A 7,342-nucleotide genomic window follows, 5' to 3' on the forward strand; every position below is an offset into this window, starting at 1 on the left:
TTTTGTCCTTTATCGGATATCAGTTTGGTTCTCTGTTTTTATCGGTTCGGTTTGGATTTTGGTTGGCCTTAAAATCGATAAAACCGAATTGATTATCACCCCTACAACATAGTGTATCAGAGGAGGCAGCGGAGAATTCTAAAAAATAATACTACGAGCAAGTTGTGTATAAATAGAATAGACAATAAAGGGTGGTTGGCGAGGGGAATTAAGTGCACTTAAGTGCACCTAACCTCTATAAATCTAAACGGTGACCTCATTAAATACATATCACAATCAACTCAAAATTAAATAACTTAGAGTGAAGTGAATATTAATTGGATGATTGAGAATAAAAGAATATTTATTTATCAGCGCATTTATTACAATATGATATATCAGGCAAAAATAGACAAAAGAAAAAAAAAATTAGAGGGTCTAACGATTGGGTATATCTCTTTCTTGGAAGAAATCCAACTCCAAAAAAACAAATTGTCATGTGAAAGTTTTGTAAAACTGAAGTTCAATTTTAATGTACAAAATAAGGAAAAAAAATATTGAAATCAATTTAAATGGAAGAAAAATAAAGGCCGATCGACTAGCTAAAAAGGGCAGACTGATTAAGATGTATAGACAAAACAGTCTACAAACCATAAACACAAACAGAGAATCAATGTTGTGAAATAAAAATAAGAACTAAAATGAACTAAAATCAAATTTGAAATAAAATTCAGATATTAGAATACAAAATTTGTAATCGGTCAGTATTGTCTTTGGGAAAAAAAAAAAAAAGAAGAAGAGAGATATAGAAAATAAACTTATTGTGGTGTGGATTGGCCCCCTTCCCAAAAAAGCTCCATTAACATGGTTAGCCCCTACCATGAATTTAGTTGCAAAAATTTGATGGAAAAACATGGGAAAAAAAGGCAAAGGAAAGACACATGATTTATTATTAAAGCGACAAGAGGAGTTCTAAAAAAAAGAAAGAATGAAAACAAACAAAGAAAAGGGGCTTGAAAAGGGGAAAATAGCAGATACGAAGAAGTAAACATAATAGAAGTATAAAAAAACTAACAGACACGAAGAAGAAAGCGTAATAAAAGCGAAAAAATGGAAAACTCGAAGAAGAAAAACATATAACAAGCGAAAAAATAGTCGAGACGAAGAGGAACCCTACTCATGAGAAATGGAAACCAAAAAATCTATATAGGAAAAAATCCTAACACATAAAAAACCTACCATGTAACATTGTACATGAAATCGACCATATATCAGCAAAAAAATGAAAAAAGAAAAAAAACTCAAATAACCGTGGGCTAATCTGACATGCAAAGAAGAATAAAACATAAAGGAATCAAAATATGAACATACAGATCAAAACCCAGAACATAAATTCGAAAAAAAAAAGTTTAGAACCGTAGGCTAATCTAACATGCAAAGAAGAGCAGAACATGAAGGAATCAAAAAGCAAACATACAAGTCCAAACCCAGAACATAAGTCCCACAAAATTTTAAAGCTGTGGGCTAAGAAATTTTACAGTCATAGAAAGAAAATTAAAAAAAAAAAAGAGTTGACGAAGAAAAAGAAGAAGAAAACTCACACAAGCCAGATAGAGTAAAAAGAGAGAAGATGAAAAAGACGAACTAGACAACAAAAGAAGAGAGAAAATGAGAGAAGATGAGTAAATGTGAAGAAACACATGAGAGAGAGAAACAGTAAATTGGGAAGTAATGAAAACATGTGAAAAAATAGGGTGTAACACCCCAAATTTTGCCATTAATGTAATTTCAATAATTTCTTTAAATTGAGGGTGTTTTTGAAAATTTGGACTTTTAAGTGTAATTACGAAAATTTAATTATTAACATTGAAAATTATTTATGTTGAAAATGAATGGCAAGAGTTAATTATTTTTTAAAGAAAAGGAATTTAAAGAATTTACGTGGATTAAGAAAAGAATAAAATAAAATAAAATATATTTTATTTTTATTTTTATTATTTCCTTTTCTTTTCTCTTTCTTTTTTCCCCCTCCCTTCCCTTCTTCTTCCTCGTGCAGACACCCCTCTCTTGAAAACCCTCATCGTCGCCCCATCGCGTCGCCGCCTCAGCCGCTCAGCGCCGTCGTGTGCCTCGCCAGACCGTTCGCTCACGTCGGATCTCGCCAGCTGTGAAGCCGATTGACGTCGTGAGCCTACTGCCGCCAAGCCCTGTTTGGTTGAGGCCGAGCCACTCGTCCAAGATCTACGCTGCTGCTCGCCGCCGATCTCGATCAGCCGTTCAGCCATGTCTGTCCAAGCGCCGCCCTGCACATCCAGCTGCCCTACCGTTGTCGAGGTCCGATCGCACTGCAACCAAGTTTCAAATCGGTCGTTCCGATCGCCATTTTTTCAACTTTGCCTCTCTGTTCTAGCCCTGCCACCAGTCGTCACTGCCGTTCCTTTGGTTTCGTCGGATCTTGAGTTTTGGATAAGATCTAAATGATTTTCATGGGTTCGTTGAAGATCTTGAATCCCAATAAATAATGTATTTAATTATCACTTCAATCAGAATTTTGGAGGTTGGACTTGATAGTTTGAAGGAGTTTAAGAGACTTTTGGCATGCTTGCAGGCAAAGTTAAGGTGATTTCGGTAAGGTTTTCGGTATGATTTGGGTCTTTGTTACTTGTTTGGTTCGAGTGTAATTTATACAAATTAAGTTATTATGTTTTGTTGCTGATTTTGGCGGGATTTAATCTTTAGAATGTGAACCTAAAGGTTAAAATTTATTTTGGTTTATGTACTAGGACTTATTCTAAGATTGTGAAGATTAGAAGGGCGTTGGTTGCTGGAATAATTGTTTGGGCTTAAATTCTACATTTGGAGGTGAATTCGAATCAGACCATGCTTTAAGTAAGTTTATTTGGAAATATTTGGTAATATTTGGGATTTTGGAATTAGGATTGAGTTATTAATTTTAAAGTTTGGTTTATGTTTAGGCTTGATTAAAGATTCGAGAATTTCACAAAGATTCAATTGCTTTTTGGTTCGACCTAATATCAAGGTAAGTAATTTACTATTGGAATCTGCCCACAGGCCAGACACTAGATATTTGCTTGCATGATAGATTGATATTATGACAGAACCATAGTATGATAGATTGATAGTATAGTATAATCGATGTATGTTTTCGTATGAAGATCTGGAAGATTATATGTGCATATGGATACTTGAATGCTAGCATGAGGTGATAGTTGATTCCATGAGATTGTATTTGATCTGAGGATGTTGGGACGTATATGTATGTTATAGAGCCATGATGTTGAGATATATATGTATGTTATAGAATCATGTTATGATACTTGTAATGTTAAGATTGTGATAGTGTCCTCACTGATTAGTTAGATGCCCACTACATGTTGTGTTTCCTTCTTGATTCACTAGAGGTGGTGGTTTTCTTGGGGATCCACCAGAGTTTATGTTTCCTTTGGGATTTACTACAGGTGGTGTTATCCTTCGGGATTCACTAGAGGTTATGTTTCCTTCGTGATTCACTAGAGATGGTGTTATCCTTCGGGATTCAACAGAGGTCGTGTTTCCTTTGGGATTCACTAAAAATGGTGTTTTCTTTGGGAACCACCAGAGGTTGTGTTTCCCGAGATTTACTAGAAGTGGTGCTTTCCTTCGCGATTCACCAGAGGTTGTGGGTCCTACGGAACTTACTAGAGATAGTGGGCATACTTATTTACAGTAGGATAAAAATCAGTTTTTCATGTATGAGTTCAATGAGGACTAGAGGAGTATTTATGTTTGACCAGAGGTGGGCATCTATAAGACATATATGCCTAGCCTGACCTCAGTAGTGGGTTACTTACTGAGTATTTTTATACTCATTCTTTCTCATATTGTTGTTTCAGGTAAGGGTAGAGATGCACCGACGACTGACAAGAGGAATCCTTGATCGAGCCACCAAGGACTAGTTTACATGCTTTCGCTCATATTTTAAGATTTCTATTATATTTTACATTTTCAGTTTTAAGATTCGATACTACCGTTTCAGTTTTGTTTTCAGACTTATTTGTTTCTTTTCATGATTTATGGATACCTATTATTTGACTTAAAGTATTTGGAATTAATGCAAATCTTTTTAGTTATCTCATTTATTTAGCATTTATTTCATTATAAAAGAATGTCGTATTAACTTACATGCATGCATTCGTTAGTAACAGCCTAGCTCGAGTCCTAGAGGGTCGGGACGTTACACAGGATAGAGTGGGAGTGATAAAATGGTGGGTCAACCTACTATTTTATTTTTATCAGTGCAATAAACACAGGCCCAACTTTTTTTATTCACTTAACCCAACTCGGGTTAGGCGACCAAACAACCCCTTTTAAGTTTTTTCTTTTTTGTAGACTAACAACTTAAAGTTGTATTAAAGTAAACAAGATCGAAATCTTTGCAAAATAAGTAAAAAAAATAAAATAAAATAAGAGAATTAAGAAAATAATGATAAGCATAATCCATACCAACTTAGATTTTGTTGGTTAATTCACATTTTGCCGAGGAGTCAAAAGTTTGAAAATTTGAAAGCTTATATCATGTGATTTGTGTTTCTTTGAACATTTATATAAGTTTAATTTTACATCCTTTCTAAAAGAACACTTGTTCACATACTTGATATAATAAATTTTAATACTAATGTTTGAAAACTATTTAAACATAAATGAGTTTCCACATATTAACCAATAAAACAAATATATTATGTTATGACTAAAACTAGCATATTCGGTGAGACCTATGAGGTAAGCTTAGTGGAGCTTAAGAGGACGCATGGGAGAGTCTAAGAGAGCTCAATGGGAACCATGGGGTAAGCTTAGTTAATGGAGCTCAAAACAACCATGAGAGAGTCTAAGAAAGCTTAGAAAGAGCTCAGTGAGACTCATGAGGTAAGCATAGTGGAGTTCAAGAGGACTCATGGGAGACCCTAAGATAGAGCCCAGTGTAGCTCAAAGAAACTTAGGAGAGAGTTCAGGAGGACCTAAGTGAATCCTAAGAGACTTAGAGGAAGCTCAAGTGGATTCATGGGAGAGTCTAAGAGAGTATGTCTGGCATAAGTAAACAAGCATAGAGTGGAAACTAACAGAATTATTAAGCACTCAAATTACACTTAATTTGAGTTGTAATTAGAGTACAAAGCATGCTAAAAACAATTTTTTTCATAAAAAGAGGGTTTTTAGAATGTATACCTTTGTAGAATTCTTCTTAATTCTTGTTGAACTCCACAAAATTGATCTCCAAATCCTTAGTAGACCACCAAGAGGAGCTTCTCTACTATTCTCTGCCTTGGATTGAGTGGTGTAAACTTAGAATTGAGAGGAGTTAAATTGGCTTTTTTAGAGCTAGAGAGTAAAAAAGAATTCTTCAGAAATTTCAAAAATTTCATATTGCATGCCCTCAAATAGTCTGAAATATGGAGTATTTATTAAGTTGATTTATGCAAGCACTCACCCAATCAACTAATTAACACTTCAATAAGCACTACGTGAGTGACCTAGGTGTTGAAAATGGGATGAATCTACTAAAAGAGCGAAAACTTGGATTTTTTTCACTACATACAATTTCAAATAAAAAATGTTTAATTCAAATTTTAATTTGATTAAATTAAACTGAAATTCAATTTTCAAATTTGAATTTCTTAATTTGAAATTGATATAATTAAATAACTAATTAAGCAAATTTAATTAATTAAATAATAATAATTTAATATCAAATATTAAATTAATAAAATATCTAATTTAAAACATGAAACCTATTTGTGTAACCAATATTTAAATATATTAAACTCTCCAATAACGTTTAATTTTGATAAATTTAAACATTAATTATATTGAATGTAATTATCCAAATCCTAAAATTGAAATTGAACATTCAAATTCGCTCAATTTTCTAATCCAAGGTGTAATATTTTACTACCTGGTAGAGGGACCTTATGAACCTACAGATCATGAGCTCCAACGTTTTGAGATTAATTGGCTAAACACTTTAAACTGAATTAATCAATATTCGTTAACTACTAATACCACTATAGCTCGATAGTTGCACTCTTCTCACTGTAGATATATTTCTGTTTACTTGATTTAACCATAATCAGTAAGTCAATCCTTTACAGGTCTCGTATTTACAACTAGGTAAAAATTACCGTTTTACCCTTATAAATACATCTTGCTCCTTAAGTTCCACTGATTCTCTATTGAACAATTGGTTTATAGTCCAACTAATAAACCATGTCCCTCTCGACCATGAGAAGGCAATGCCCCTTTGTTCAATCCCAGAAATCAGTACTTACGGGAACTGTTGGGATTTGTGTCCTAATTCTCTCGGAGTCTCGTAGTTTGTAATATACACACATTCTTATGAATAAAATAAGAGTTATTTTATCTGGCATTTACTCATAGCCAATAAACAAAGCTCCATGGTTATTGTATGTAAACTTAAGCATGTATATCAGATATACAAGTGGATCATGCCTTAAGTGATAGCCTAAATAGGTCTGTAGTATAAGGATTAAGGAGGGATTCCTAATCCTAGTGACACTACGGATACGGCCTGCTATGTAGAGGTTTGAAAGTGTTGTGAACTACTATAGATGATAGATCCTGACCATTCATGTGGAGACATGCGAGCAAGGGTGTCCTATACAAAGAGTTTGTATAAGACCGGACCACGAGATGATTCGTCTCTGTATATAATGTCGTTGATACTGGAGACTTACATCTCACCTAAACGACCATAGGTGACATGACCCCAATCCTGAGTATTTTGGGAACTCCTGCCTTTGAAGGCGGTCCTTTGATTAGTATGGGTGAGAGTCGCCAGATTGCCAACTCAACATGCCTACCTTTTTGGGAACCTGTCTGATCTGGGAGCTGGAAACTCAATCCACAAGATGGAATTCACTCCTTTCCCGAAGCAGGGATAAGTAGAGAGATTGCTCCCTTTACAAGATGGAAAAGAAGACTCAGTCATAGTAGAACTATGACTTATGTTCATTAGAGGGATCAGTGGTACTTAAGGAGATAGATGTAACTGAAATAATCGGTACCATCTCCTTTTCTAAGAATAAAGTGTTTATTTTTCAAGAATGGAATGGAGATTGGTTATGGTTCAATGGAAAATAACTTATATGTACTAAGGTTGTTAGTCATAAAAGGCTTGTTTAACACTGAAATATTCAGTACGTAAACAACAGCTAAAATGCCAAAGGTTTATCCAAAGGAAAACGCCCGTCTTTGGCATCTTAGGTTAGGTCACATCAACCTCAATAAGATTGAGAAGTTGGTGAAAAGTAGACTTTTAAAGAGTTTAGAAGAAAACTCCTTGTCGGTA

General features: G+C 34.3%; 1 long non-coding RNA gene across 1 annotated transcript; it reads left to right on the forward strand.

Moving 5' to 3' along the window:
• Positions 1-1,962: 1,962 nt before the first annotated feature.
• On the forward strand, positions 1,963-4,114 carry LOC120080887 (uncharacterized). The gene is made up of 4 exons (XR_005482676.2): positions 1,963-2,607; positions 2,763-2,868; positions 2,955-3,019; positions 3,873-4,114. It is a non-coding gene; the product is annotated as an uncharacterized LOC120080887 (long non-coding RNA).
• Positions 4,115-7,342: the final 3,228 nt, after the last annotated feature.

This window comes from Benincasa hispida, chromosome 7 (assembly GCF_027475165.1).
Source record: "Benincasa hispida cultivar pf3 chromosome 7, pf3_genome.v1.1, whole genome shotgun sequence".
Taxonomy (NCBI): domain Eukaryota; kingdom Viridiplantae; phylum Streptophyta; class Magnoliopsida; order Cucurbitales; family Cucurbitaceae; genus Benincasa; species Benincasa hispida.